At 32.7% G+C, this 15,552-nt stretch overlaps 1 protein-coding gene across 3 annotated transcripts in view; it reads right to left on the bottom strand.

Moving 5' to 3' along the window:
* Positions 1-15,552, bottom strand: part of Ccser1 (coiled-coil serine-rich protein 1) — a 1,107,714-nt gene that overhangs the window by 936,955 nt on the left and 155,207 nt on the right. The gene's annotated exons all lie outside the window — the stretch shown is intronic.

The raw sequence follows: 15,552 nt of genomic DNA, 5'->3' as shown, positions 1-15,552 counted from the left end.
AAAAAATAAAATAAAAAAAATAAAAACAAAAGGAAAAAGAAATGAAAGAAATCTTAGCAGTATCTCACCCAGAGGTGACAAAATTCCTGAGGATCAGTAGAGTAGTGGTTATTTATAATAACCATTTTCTGCCAAATAATATGCTTCAAAATCTCTGTTTGCTTTAAGATGTACTGAGAAATTTGTAGGGTAATGCAATGAAGCAAGCTCCTCTGTATAGCACCTATAAACACAAGCTGCTGAGCTTCCTTGGCAGCACATGCACTGAAAGGTAAGTTGTTGGTTTTATTTTTATGTTATCACCCCATAGCTGTGTGCATTATTTTTGAAGAATGACAAATATTACTAACTAAAGGAAAAAACATACGTTTCACTAAATTTAATCTCGATCATATAGATTAAATGGAAAGTGCATTGCAAAAGTACCTTTAAGTTAGTGAAGTTTATATATATGCTTTTAAAGGAAAAACTATAAAGTTCTGTTGCTCTAACATTTTTACAAAAGAGTATCAATGCTGGTGGGAAACAAAGAAACCTATAATTAAAAATAGCTTTTATATGTTATTCTTCATACATTATCTTACAAATTCCTACTTAAGATAAAGAAAATTCAAATGTTTCTGACACAAATAGCTAAATCATTGCTAAACTCTGAAGGGAAATTACACTACAAAATTAATGGCAATAAAAAAAGACTCATAATTGTTAGTCAATAAAAGTATCTTACTAGCCAATTAATAAAGCAAGCAACATACTTTTAAGTATGTTAGACAAAATATATAAGATATAAAGTCCATATTTTTCATCCTTGTAGTGTTAAACTAAGCAAAGTTTAAAAAAAATAATAATGTCATTTAATGTTTGGATAAATGTTTAGATCTTTGTAAAAAACAGGAGTGAAATATTTTTTAGCATTAAAGAACACTTATTATACAAAACACCATAAATCAACAACAAAACAAACACACAGAAAAACCTCAGTGAATTCTAATACTTAACTTTGGACAAAATAAGCAAAACTCTTAAATTAGTAGAGGACTAATGTAGTCATTTTTCAAAACCAAAAAAGTAAAAAGCATATTGATAGATTATTATCTTAGGTTGTTAGAAAAACAAAACCAAACCGATCAAAAGAAGTAAGAGGAAAAAAGGAAACATAACACAGCAAAAACTCATACAAAAGCAGCAACTGCCAGGCAGGGCAGTGCAGGCCTATGATCCCAGCACTTGCGAGACTGAGGCCAGAGAAGTGTGGCAAGTTGGAGGCCACGATGGGCTACACAGGGAGTTCAAGGCCAGCCTGCACCAAACACCAAGACCCCATCTCAAAAAAAAAAAACAGAGAAAAGGAAATAATTTTAATCATCAATACATAAAATCAATGAGCAATGCAAAATACTGGCTTCTTAAAAGTCAAATTAGTCTGAAGAATTATTAATTTAACAAATAAATCAGTCAAAAAAAGATGAGAAATGGAACATAATTATATTATCTATACTTATGCTTTGAGTTGAATTTCAAATTTAAGGATAAACATTGTATTCAATGCCATATACTACACTAACTGTTCAATGACACAGAGAATTTAGGAAGAAAATAATTTATTGAAATAATTAGATAATAAAGGGCCAATCACTTTAAAATAGATTACAAATATACATAAATATTTCCAATAAAAGTTCAAAACTCAGGGGCTGGGGATTTAGCTCAGCAGCACAGCGCCTGCCTGGCAAGTGCAAGATCGTGAGTTTGATATCCGGTCCCCCCAAAAAAACAAAAACAAAAACAAATTCAAAACTGAGTAAGATTTTCTAGTATTAAATGTAAATGTATCTAAATCACTACAAGAGTTAAACATTAGCTTATTTGACCACAGAATATTTCATTTTGCCCTTTATTATTTTCATATTATTCAAGGCTCCATTTTATTAAAATGTATTAAAATATGAAATTTATTGCATTTTAATGCTTTAAAGTTGATTTAAAGCTTTAAAGAAATGAAGATGAAAGTTTAGTAATGAAATAAAATGACTGTGATATAGTAAACTACAAAAAAGGTGTAAAATTTAAATGTTTTTGGTTTTGCATCTCAGTTTATTACAAGTCTTGAAATATCTCGGAGAACACAGCAATAATGGAGAGCCATTGCACTTGACAGCATACTTTTTCTGGCATAATAAAAGGCTAAAGACAAAGTCAGATACTAAATTTTATACCTAGTAATGATTTCTACTCTGCCTTAGGAGTTGTAGATTTCTGAACAGAGTGTCCCTAGATTTGATAATCTTTGGTGGGTCCTGACTGATATAAACAAAAAAAAATAAAATACAGTCTTTAAAATAGAAGAAATTAATAGATATCTGGATTACTAACATTAGCCCTAAAATAGCAGAACTTCTTCAAATTCCTTCTGGAATGTTTTTGTTTTCTGTTATTTTTCAATTTTTAAGTACATGTTTGCAATACATACAATTTATAATCATCTGGGGAGCAGGCACATGTGCATAATAATTTTTTCTTTTTTAAAAAATTCCTGCCCCTCCCCTCCTCCTCCTCTAATTCTTTTTCATACATTTTCATTATTATTGATATTGCTAATCTCGGCTCGTGTTTATGCAAAATTACTTTGCTGACCTGATTAGTTAAATTGTATTTCATTTTCTGAATGATTCCCTTCACCTGCTCCCATCAACCAACCACAAAAAGAAAAAAAAAACACTTCACAGAGGGACCAATGTACTTGGTTTTTCTGAAGTTGTTAAAATGATGTTTGTTCCACAGACTCCCATCAAATTAATCTTCTGATATATTACTAAGGGCTTTTAACGTTTAATCTCAGTCACTGAATCACAGCGGAGGTGTAAGCCCAGCCAAAGTTGTAGGAAGCCTAGTTTGAGGTAAGGATGACTTCTGTACTTCCTAACATACATAAAATCCAAATAGCTCCCTTTTCAGAATGAGCTATAATGTCTTCCAAACTGCCTTTAGAAAAGGCAAAGAGTGAAATAAATAGAAACTTTCAGCTTTGTTTTTTAATTATGTACACAGAAAGCTAGTTCCACAATGTATAGAAAATATCATTTGCTTCTAAATTTTCAAGGATGCAAATGTGTGGAACAGTAGCAATTATTATATACAATAATGTAATAGTAATGTTATGAAGCAAGATCCAGCATCAAGGTACTGTACATGCAAGTAGGCCTGCAGTGTGCAGGGCCTCAAAAATCGGTATCTTTTTCATTTTGACTTCCAGCCAGGAATGTACATAACTGTGAAGCACCAACCTGCAAATCTATATGCTAAAATTTTCCTCTGTGTTGTAAATATATTACATGAAGTGCACACAATCCCGCCATAGGTCTGTGTTACTAGGGAATGTGACAGCAAGGTTGACTAAAAATTAACACCCCCGTTTCTTTCTTCACAGATGGGGCCTTTAGCCAAAATAGAGGTCCCTAATTCAGAACATGTTGACAAGACCACATGTGGAACTGCTGGGCAGAGTCAGCTGTTGACAGCCATCAGTTAGCAGAACAAAGCAAAACAAAGCCAAATAGGATTCAGACTCAAGACACTGGGATTTAATCATTAAGCTATGCAAATATTCCATATTCACAAGTCTCATTTATTTCTAAACAATTAAAAATGTATGAACATCAAAAGTAACCAAACCTTCTAAGGATGCTTAGACAGAAATCCAAAAATCGTATGGCAGAATAGAAAGTGTTTCCAGGTTAAAACTCAACAGTTTGACTTCTTCATGTAATACTTCAGTGTGCCACAAAGTATGTACTATTACACCAAAAACCTCCGTGCCTGGTGTGTTCTCCAAAATGTTTCCTTCAATACTTGTAATAAACTGAAGTGCAAAACCTTAAACATTTAAAGTTTTACTCCTTTTTTCTCATCTGTTGTATCACGGTCATTTGGTTTCATTACTGAACTTTCATCTTTGCTCTTTAGTTAATAAAATCAACTTTAAAGCATGAGGATACCAAGATATTTTATTTTTTTTTTATTGTAAAGAGAATCGGAAAAAAAGAACAATAACAAATGCCAACAACATAGACAAAAACAAGACAAAGCCACAACAGTAAGAATGATACAGTTTTAGAGCAAAATGATAGGGATTAACAGTGGTTGTTATATTACATATTTTTATCTTCATCGGAGTTGGTCAGATTACCAGATGTAAGAATGCAAGATTAATCAAACCATTAAACAGAATAAAAAATAAAAACAAAAAGTTATAAATGATACAGAGTTTAACCCAAGAAGATGACTGGAATTCAACAATGGTTGTTATGTTGCATATTGTTGTCTTCAAATTATTTGTTCAGATTACCAGATATAAGCATGCAAAATTGGTAAAAAGAAAAACATAAACAAGTAAGTAAATAAAATATTAACTGTTCTTTTCAATAAAACATGAGACATCAGCACTACAGTTATCCCAGCCATCCTTCTGTATATATATATATTTTTTTCCCTTCTTTCTTTCTTTTTCTCCTTTCTCTAATCCCAGGTGTTCCCTCTTTTGAGCAATTTCTTTCCCTTTCCCAATTATCTATTGTACATTTTGGGTTCCACTTAGTCTTTCATGTTCTTACATGCAAATAGAGACCATACTCATAAATGAAATAAACCAACATATTTTATATTTGAATACATTTGACACAAATCCCAAAGATTTACTAGAACAATAATTTTTCCTTTTATGCTAAATTAAAACATTCAAATTACTAAACGTTCCTCAAATACAGTTCACTTACAAATAGTGGGCATTTGATGTTGTTTTACATTGTGTTTCATTTATTTATATTTGGTACATTTAAGATCACTACTCCAATTCACCAGAATACTTTACTACTAATGAGCAATCTTGCATTAAAAGAAAAATTGCTTTTCACTTTGTTGAGCTTTTACATTTCTGTGTTTCGTTCAAAATATCCAGTTCTAGATTACTCCCAAAATGTGATGGCATCCTATCATTCAGAGTGACAATGTAGGGAAAAGGAGGAAAAGCTCAAGTGCAAGAGCACTCAGAAATAGTACCACTTCTATTTCAAATATCTCCTTAGGCCAAACTCACTCATTGCCTTTATTAAGATAAACATAATTCTCAATATATTAAAAAAAGCAAAACCACAGGTGGATGAAAAAGAATTGGCAAAAGAGAAAAGCAAAGATCTTCAAGGTAATTAGGAGGCAATTAATACTTCAAAAATACTTTACACAAACATATTTTTCAATGATAGTATTACCTTGGGGTTTTTAAAAATATATAAAGGAATTACATTGAAATTTTTAAGATCCTGAGGTTAAAAAAATTCTTAGAGGAAAAGTACAGAAATGTGCATGAAAATGATTATGTCCTGGAAACTGGGACCAAACTATAAAATGTGAAAGCAACATTAAATTTAGGGAGGCTTACCTCACAAGACCTGAATTCTGGTCCTTTAGTAGCTGTATATCAATAACAACCTTTCATCTTGTGATACACTTTTGGACAATTATCAGGTTTATTATAAAATTGTTCACTGAAATTGCATGTTTTTAATCCACTTAATCTCATTTTTTTTCTTGCCTCAGCATTTGAATAGCTCTTTTCACAAATCTTACATTATGCAATATTTTCTAGAATCAAACTGAAATTTCATCAGTGATAGAGAAAAATACAAAATGGTATGAATTCTTTTTAGGGTCACCTCTTTTATTATTATAACTCAAACACTTTAGTAGACCTGAGACAGGGAAAAATGTATCCTTATAACTTCAAAGGCAGGCTAAAATAGCCCAGGATATTCTTGAGAGTTTAACACAAAACAAGGATTTAAAAAGTTCTTCCTAACTGTATTGTGAGAAATTTATGGATAAAGTTATTTTATACACATATGTAAAAAGTATTATTAGATGAGTCTTAAGGATTTAATTGTGTCTACCCCCAACATTCATGAGCCAAAGTCCTAACTAACTCACAGCACTACACAATGTGTGTGTACTTGGACAGAAGTACTGACATTAAAATAAGGTCTTAGGGGAGGTCATAACTCACAAAAAAACACATAGTGGGAAGAACATGGGGAAATACAGGGAGAAGCCATGTGCAAACTGAGGAGACAGGCATTTGGAAAATCCAGCCTTGCCTATACCTTAAACTGGAACTTCTAGGTCCAAAATGTGAGAAAATAAATTTCTGTTTCCAGCTATCAAGGCTGTAGTACTTTGTCATCATGGCCCTACAATGGCCATGTTTAGAAAGACGACTCAAAAATGGCTGTTTCTAATAATTAAATAGAAAGATCATGGAGTTCAGTCCAAACTCCTGCCTTAATGACAGACCTTATGTTCTTCTTAATACTACAGAAATAGAAATAATAAAAGCAGCGAAGTATATACACACACACACACACACACACACAGAGTCGATTTACCCAAAGAGAAAAATAGCAGTCTGATAAATGTGCTAGGTTTCACATTTGTGTTTCTCATTTCAAATTTAGAAAGATTCCCGGAGCGATCCTAGGAGCAGTTTTGCTACAGCCGGTATAGACAAATAACTGTCTGCTCTGTCACTCAAAACAATACTTACAAGCATAAGATGAAATCATAGTTGTTATCTATTCTGGGAAAAAATTTTTGACAAGACCTGTATTATTTAAATAACACTTAACCAAAGATTGCTATAATCTGATATATTAGATTTTAGAATACACAAAAAGAAAAAAGGTACCTGACGTACTGATATATCAGAATATAAGGAATTTGTAAAGAATTCCCATAATGCATAGTCAATATCCTCAAGGATGGGTAGTTTTATCAAAATATATTTTACTGCCATTCTTTTTAGAGAATTATGTCAAAATTATACATTAAGGGACAGATTCACCCTGGATTTACAAAAGAAACAAGAATAAAAACCACTAAGAAATAAACATGATAATCTTCTAAAGTAAGCTTTTAAAATCTATAGAACAGGAAATGGTCCCTGTAAATATATTTAAATAAAATTATTGACTAAAATTTTTCTACAGATGTTATCTATTAGAAAAGTACCTAGTCTTTTTTATATACGCTGTTAAAATCACCTCACATTTCTTCACCTATCAGTCCAGTCAAGATCGTTTTGCCGTAGGTATTTGTTTATTAGGTATTGACTTGTTGTTGTTGCTGACAAGTACCACACACAAAAACAGAAACCAACGGAACAGTGCAAGTTTCATTTTTTAATCTCCATGGAATTTTGAGCTTAATCCAAATAGTCACTTTACATATTCACTTCACATGTATTTTATTTGGATTCACAATACAATATTCAAATATTACTTATTAAGTCCACTTAGACCAGGAGAATTGTAGGCTCTGAAGATATAACAATTAACCAAACACAAAAATCCCTGTCTCTTCCCAGAATGTTTGCTATTTTATTTTTAATAGACAGAAAGGTAGTTGCTGTACTACTCAATTTTTTTTTTTATTTTTTTATTTTTTAAAGAATGTTTTATTGCTTCAGTATTTGGTCTTTCAATTTATTTTATTTCCTTTATTATTATTTTTTTTCTTTTTGAGTCAAGGTCTCACTATGCAGTTCAGCCTGTAGCCCAGGCTGGCCTCGAACTTGCAGTGATCCTCCTGCCTCAGCCTCCCAAGTGCTGGGATTACAGGCGTGCACCACGATGCTCGGCTGTACCACTTAATTTAAAATGAGAACATGCATTTTTATACATTTTTTCCTTTGCAGAAAGATGCCAAGAAAATTTCCTCTCCTATCTTTTCACTCTATTTTTGTACCACAGTAACTATAATCAGTTAATAATTAATTATTAAATATACGCAAAACAATGACTGCATTTCTAACAGCTAAATCCTTCTGGAAAAAACCATATTATAAAGCTATATGCACCTTTTTCTTAATGTAGTTCTTCTAATTCAAACAATGCAGTCAGTAATATCATATGGCAAATCCATCTTTACCTTTTGCACTTTATAGGACGAGTATTAAAGGAATCATGAGTCGTTGTTGAAGAAATTACATTGATTACTTCTTAGTTTGGTAGCACTGACAGCTCTTAAACTGGTTTCCCATTGTAAATGTGTAAGGAGTTATATAATCAACATAAGGTTCACCCTCAACTTTAAGAAGTTAAATTATTCAATTATCCTCTTAAAAAAAAACATCCACTGTCAGAATTTTTCACGGGAGTTACAAACTATAAAGGAATGTGTGAAACTCACAGTATTGATAGATGAGTTAAATAACACCAGGAACTAAAGCATATTGACTAACGGTTTTAGTTTGCTCACACCTTGCTATCATCAGAACAGATTCAAACTTGCCAAAAACTACAAACTGACTTTTCTCTCACTTCTTCTAACCCACTTTCTATGAAGCAAATAAAGGAAGTACAACTGCATAAGCTAATGGGGCCAACTTATTCAGAGCGTAAATACCAGGACAAGTTGTTGGTATTTCATCATGTAACACCGAAATTCTCAGTTAAAATAAACAAATGTGACATTTCTTCAGGAGCTAATCTTAAGTGATATATGCTATTAGTTCCATAAGGAAAATGAAAGTTCATAGGAATAATTCAAATTAGGCAAGGTATATGGCAACATTCTGTGCATTCAAGCAAACGTGACAATTTAACAGCACAGTATTCCCAAAGGAGCACCTAAAAGGGAAGACAGAAGGGACAGAAACAACAGCAAACCTGTGTTAACTTCGCTCCCTTAAAGGGTTAGCTACTTGAAAGGACAAAAATTTTGCATAGTTTACAAACAAATTTCTAAGTTCTGACAAATACTCTCTTGCAATATAATGCTCCTTTTCCTCAAGTTCCATTAGCTTGCTGGATGGTTTAGAAGTGTCTACATTTTATGTCATTTCAATATCCATACATTATGTACAATTAAATAAGACAGGAGCATAATTTAAGTCCACTTTGAGATTTTGAGATAATTACTGCATCCACAAATTTTCCCTTCGACATTCATTGGAATATTATATCTGAAGGGTTGCTGATCACTGCCTGGTGAAAGTACCAATTTTTATACAGCTATTAAAGATTTGACAAGTTAATATTCATATCCTTTGAAATTTATATGCTACAGATTATGCCTTGAACAATCCAGTTTTGTGATATGTGTGTGCCCTCGGTTTTCACCTGTGCCTTGAAGCTGAATAGTAATTTCTCCTGCAGGGCTGGGAGCCCAAGTCTTTCCCAATATTTATCTACATATATTTACATACATGACTAGTCTATCACTCAGTGTTTCCTTAACTGCTGATTTTTATCTGGTGTGATCATTAATCAGTGATCTCCTTCACAATGAATAAGTATCTGTAGCTACAGTTTGGACTTACAGCATTAGTCTACAATGTTATGCACTGTGTTTGGTAAATCTGAGAGGTGAAGCTTAAAGGAATGTGTTATTATTTTCATTAAATATTGTTTAAAAACTACATTTGCTCATAATTTTCAGCTTTTTAATAAGGGCATTTTTCAAGTTTTGTGTATAGGAGAGTATGACTTTTTAATAATTGAATTTGATTTCTGATACATCATAAAATATCCGTGTTCGATTTTCAGTGCTTTACTTGGGACAACATGTAATACAACATGCAATACACTGGTACCAAAAAATATCTTTAATAGTAGTTAGTCCAATATGACATCAGTGATGGTAGCTTTGTCATGTCTTCTATATATTATGGATTCAAATATTATTAAACAAAAGCCAAGGCTCGTGTTTTTATTAGATAATGGATGATGAAGAAAGAATTTGAAAGATGTGGCATTTCACCTAAACAGATATGTGAAAAACGACACCTTCATAAGGTTGTTATGGAGGCTGCCCAGGTTCGGTGGTTTATCTGTGTGTGCTCTAGCATTCCCCTTGCTTAACCTTCTTTTTTTACATGCTGAAGAAAGAACAAAGAAAGGCAGAATGGATGAACGTTTCTAGGGGCATCCTACTAATTTATGTCACAGATTGATCCTTGCTTTTAAAGTAACTAATTCCATCATGCTTTACCTAGACTTCAAGGGGAAATGAAACAAAAAGAAATATTAACATTAAATAAGACAGGAGCATAATTTAAGTCTACTTTGAGATTTTGATTCCAAAAAGCAATATTAACATTTACGATAATGTTCACCGTACTTTTCCCCTAGAAACTAAAAGCTTCCCCGTAGCACTGAGTCACAAATTGTATAATACTGAAGCACACTACTGGCATAGATATCCTCCAAAAAATCAGGAAAGTTTAATCTTCAAGATTGCCTTTACCTGGCTGTATTATGTTTATATAGATCATATGTGTTATGTTCACATATGTTTTAATGTGCCAATAATCTTCCAATTTTTTTCAGAATTTAAACTTCATAAAGACAGGGACCAAAAGAGTATATAAAGTATTGAATAAGTATTTTTTCAATGAATTTGTTATTTAATCACTCTATTCAACTTTTACAAAAGATATAAGAATCATATTTTATACTTGTATAATAGAAATCAAGTCTCTGAAAATATAGATCACTTAACCTTTACTGAGCCCAAACAATGCCATATGTTGTACTTTCTTGTGTATGTGCATGTGGAGACGCTGCATAACACCTCCTAATTAGATCAAGGACTGGCGTCCTCTCTGTCAACAGAAGTGCTATATTTCAAGTCGTACTTTTTCAGAAAGATCAGTGTTATTATGCTCCCAGACAGTAAGGAGACAGAGCAATAAACACAGTAGGAATTTGTAACTTCCTTAATGACACCACCAATCTTGATTAATATCACGAAGGCTGACCTACCATGAAATATTTGTTTTCGTTCAATGTATCTTTGTGTTTTTTTTTATTTTTTCTAGTACCGGGAATCAAACTCAGGACCTCGTGCTTGCCAGGCAGGTGCTATGCCACTGAGCTAAATCCCCAGCCCTATTTTTTTGTGTTTCTATTCACTGAGTCATGTTCATTTCCCAGATTACAGTTCATGACTTTGTAGATGAAATAAATTAGATTCACACATATGATGTCCAGTGCGTCAATTACAATCTTCTTTACTTTTCCTAAACATGCCTGTTTATATTATTTTCCTCTTTTAGACATAATCAGATTTTGCTTTGTGTGCTTTAGTGTTCATACTTTAACAATGCCATTTCTCAGCCTGTACTCTTTCATGGCATGTAGAAACTGACCAATGCCTGCTAAGGTAACAGCAAAAATGAAGCCATGAAGTAATGGGCTTACTAGGAAACTAGGTAAAATGTGGTGCTCCTTAAAATAAAAGACTCCGGGTTATGTCACAGTGTTACTATCCAAAAACATCCCTTATTTTATGTATCTTGCTCCAGTAGCCTTCCTATTTCTCCAGTTAAGCACACACTCTACATTTCTAAAATTGTGTAAAGATCAAGGAGCATTTCTAAAGAGATGAAAAATGTCACCACCTAAGGAAGAGCAGCAGTGTATGTTCAGAGTACAATAGCTAAAATTCATTGACTTTTCTGTGTCAAGCACTGCAACTGGGGTTTCAAATGTACTGTTTAATAGCACAATATTTTTTTCAGAAAAGTATTATTAGTATCTTACAAAAATGTGGAAATGTAAATAAAATGTTTCTACCACTTTGAAATGGATAAATCAAGCCTCTGTGGTCTCAATGTCCAAATTTTTATAAATATTTACCTTTGATAAAAGTTTAGATAACAATTAGGCAAGAAAAATAGAAACCCTGTGGCCCTCAAATAATTTTAACTGTTAAATTCTTAGGTATCATTTCTGTTTCATATGTAATAATTCCATAATTCCACCTCCAGTTATATTTACCTAAGAGATCAGTTTCCTTTCTCGGATTTTAATCATTTTGGTGCATTATAACTGCCGTATTAAGATATAACAAAGACGCACTGCTTCCATGTGCTACCGTGCTTCTCAGTACCAACCAAATTACATAAAATTACCACAATGAACACAGAATATGCATTTTCTCCAGCATTCCCTAAGCCAGCAAGTTTGGCTTTATTACCCCTATTGTACAGAAAAGAAAGCAAAATGGACTCGGGAACATTAACCAAATTTTTAACACTCAGCTGTTAAGTAAAAGGGAAATTTAAGTTTTCTGCTTCCAGTCTCTGTAATTGTCTCATCAATGCTCTCTGCGTCCATGCTGATGAATGACAATTATCACAATGTTATTCAATTTATGAATTATATATCTATACATAAACATCTATACATGCTCATATACATATATTAATTATAGGTCAGCAATATGACAAAACTAAAACAAGAGTACTCAATTTTTCCATATTTCTAACTTTGGGGACTTTCATCTTTTAAAATAATATTTTTCTTGCTTACTGAAGACAATGAAATATACCTTCTGGGATGTGTTAATAATATACATCCCCCCCCCCTTTTTTAAGAAGCGGGTATTTCCAGGGTGGCCAGATAGCACAATCTGAAGATGCCCAAGTGTGGTATGTACAATAGCATACTATTTTTCATGTAACCTATGCATGGCCTCTTATCTACATTTATAATATGTGTTCACTATTACATAAGTTGTAGGTACATATGAAGTGTGCCAGGTGGATCAAGTCTTGTGGAATAAACAGAGTAGACTGAGAGCTAGGAAATTTCATTCTTATAAACCTGATTCTCACTGCATATGTGACTAGGTATCAATTTCTTTATCAATACATTGAAAACTAAAATTCGGAAGACTTCTGATTCCTTTCTGGCTGTAAGATTTTATTAAGGCTCTGCTTTCAGGTACAAAATCTAAGTGGTATTAAAATATGTGCCCTGCATTCATAATACTCACCTTGCTGAGGCTAACCCATCTTCGAGCTTCAGCTATACTCAGCTTCTTTTCTCTTCTCCTTCCACTTTTCCCACGAGTACCGAGATTGAACCCAGGGTATTTGCACTGAGTTGTGCCCTCTCACACTCTTTATTGATTTTTTTTCTTTTATTTTCTGAGACGGCATATCACTTGTTGCTATGAAGCTCAGTCTGGACTCAAATTTTCAATCCTCCTGCCTCAGTTTCTTAGAATAGTAACATGCACCACCATGTCTGGCAATTACTTAGCTTTCTACTGAAGATAAAAGCCAACAAGCATATGAACATTTGCATTTATTTCAAATTTTGTATGTTAGACTTTTGCAAGGGTAAACCAAATTAAGGTATAGGAAAAGACATTTTAATTTATTCCTGATCAATATTGCTCTTAATCACAGATCTCAATAAAGCCAATTATACTATCCTACACAGACAGAAACACAACTCTTTTCAAAAATCACTAGGAACTTTTCTGTTATGAGCATTAACCTGAGTTCAGTTTGACTTGTTCCCATTATATTATATATGTAGGTTAAAATGTAATTTTCTAGTAATCTATTATATCGTGAGTGTTCAATTTTTTGTATTTTGCCTTATAGAAGTTGGAAACGTTATAATCCATTAAACCTGAACAAAGCAATTAAAATTAGACATGTTATGAAAAATTAATATGTACTTTGTGTTTAATTATAGATTCTAAACAATATAATATCTAATACGTGTAGATGGAAAATAACAATCAGTGCTTGGGGCTGGGGATTTAGCTCAGTGGCACAGTGCCTGTCTAGCAAGCGTGAGGTCGTGACTTTGATTCTCAGTACCAGAAAAAAAAAAAAAAAACAACAATCAGTGCTCATTAAAGCCTACAACAAAGAATACTTTAAATATAGTAAGGTCCATCATCTTCTGCCCGGGAATACATTTTAACGCTGCTTGAAATAAGACTCATTACCTGCAGGAGCCATGCATTACAGAGACTTGATGAAAAATAATTAACATAAAACACTGCCATATTAATGAAGTAATTATACATGTATGTATGTATCCTATATATCATTATTTTTCATATATATTCAGAAACAAAAATTAATTTTCAATCAAAATAAAATTTTAAACCTGATAAAGGCAAAAAATGTATTTTACTGGCCCAATCATAAGTTATATTACTATACTTCCATGTCCCTCTATGCTTTTACTCAAAAGATAAACGGGCCACAGAATCTATCCTCAGTCAATCTGGCTCGTTTCTTCTGTAATATATCAGAATCAGAGGACTTAAATTTTAAGGGATGGGAACCCTCCAAAATAACAGTTCTTCAATGTCAAAGCTTATTTCTGGGAAATGAAAAGAACAAAATGAAAAGAGAGAGAAAATACAAGAAAGCCCATGTGTAATCTGCTATCACCAGAGATAAACTAAGAATGTAATAAGAACACTCTAAGAGATATGAAAGATAAATAAAAATTTAAACAGGAAACAAAAACTGGCAACTCAAACATCAGTCTGTCTAAAAAGTTCCAAATTCAATACTATACACATTTTTAGCTATTGAAATATCAAAATATGAAAATATTAAGCCTAAAGAGAGTATGATAAAATGTTAGCTCATAATTTTATCTAATCCTCCTGTCACACAATCTGCCAATATATATCCCTAAAATCAAAATTATTAACAACTCTTCATTTCAAAAGTCCATTATCGGGCTGGGGATTTAGCTCAGCGGCAAAAGCGCCTGCCTGGCAAGCGCAAGGTCGTGAGTTCGGTTCCCGGTACCGGAGAAAAAAAAAAAAAAAAAAAAAAAAAAAAGTCCATTATCTGCACTTTCCAAAGAAATTAGAGTGCAATTTTTATGCAAAAGAGTTTAAATTGAGACGTTGTAAAAAAGAAAAAGGAAACCTATCAAAGGTCCAGTGTGAACTGAATTTTTAAATAAATCATTGTACTCAGTTTTGACAGATTATAGCATTACAGTGAAGAATCTGCTTCAGAAACTCAGGTTATTTAACTTACTATGTAGTCAAACTCTTCTGAATAGGTTCAAAATATTCAGCAATATGTGAATGAATTAGCATGTATAATATACACTTTTTGAGACATTATGCTACTATTTTTATTATGCTATAGAAAACCAAAAATTACTCACCAGTAACTACTTTGAAGATAATACACAGTGAAGTAACTTTTATTTTATTATTTATGAAATTTTCTTTTATTTTCTTCATAAAATAAAAAAAAAACAGTTTTGGCACTTTAGACCTCCACCCCAAAACAATCTTGGGGGAACCCTCCTGTGTCTGCTGAACACTTTTATGGTATAAGACAGTTACAGTAAACACTGTCATTCGATCTCATGCCTGGATGATTTAATGCTAAGCACTTTTATTTCTACTGGCAGAACCAATAGAATGTATTAAGGGATTAGAGGGAAAAATTTTTAAAAATGAAGTCCGGGGTATTTCCAAATTTTTAGCCATAAGATTTCAATTACGTGTCTCTACAGTGAATTAACAGTGGGAAGAGCAAAATTTGGGAGTCTCCTGGGGGAAAATCCGGAATTTGCTTTGGAGATCTTTCAGAGGCCTGACAGACATCCATGAGAAGACCTTAAGTAATGGTAGCATGTATGTCTGGAGTAAAGGAGAGATTTATGGGAGGGAGAGAGAGAAACTTGATAATTCTGTGCATTAATGCAGCTTAAAGCT

The sequence above is a fragment of the Chinchilla lanigera genome, unplaced genomic scaffold (genome assembly GCF_000276665.1).
Source record: "Chinchilla lanigera isolate Chin_1 unplaced genomic scaffold, ChiLan1.0 scaffold00004, whole genome shotgun sequence".
Lineage (NCBI taxonomy): Eukaryota > Metazoa > Chordata > Mammalia > Rodentia > Chinchillidae > Chinchilla > Chinchilla lanigera.
This window is presented reverse-complemented; position numbering and strand designations above follow the sequence as displayed.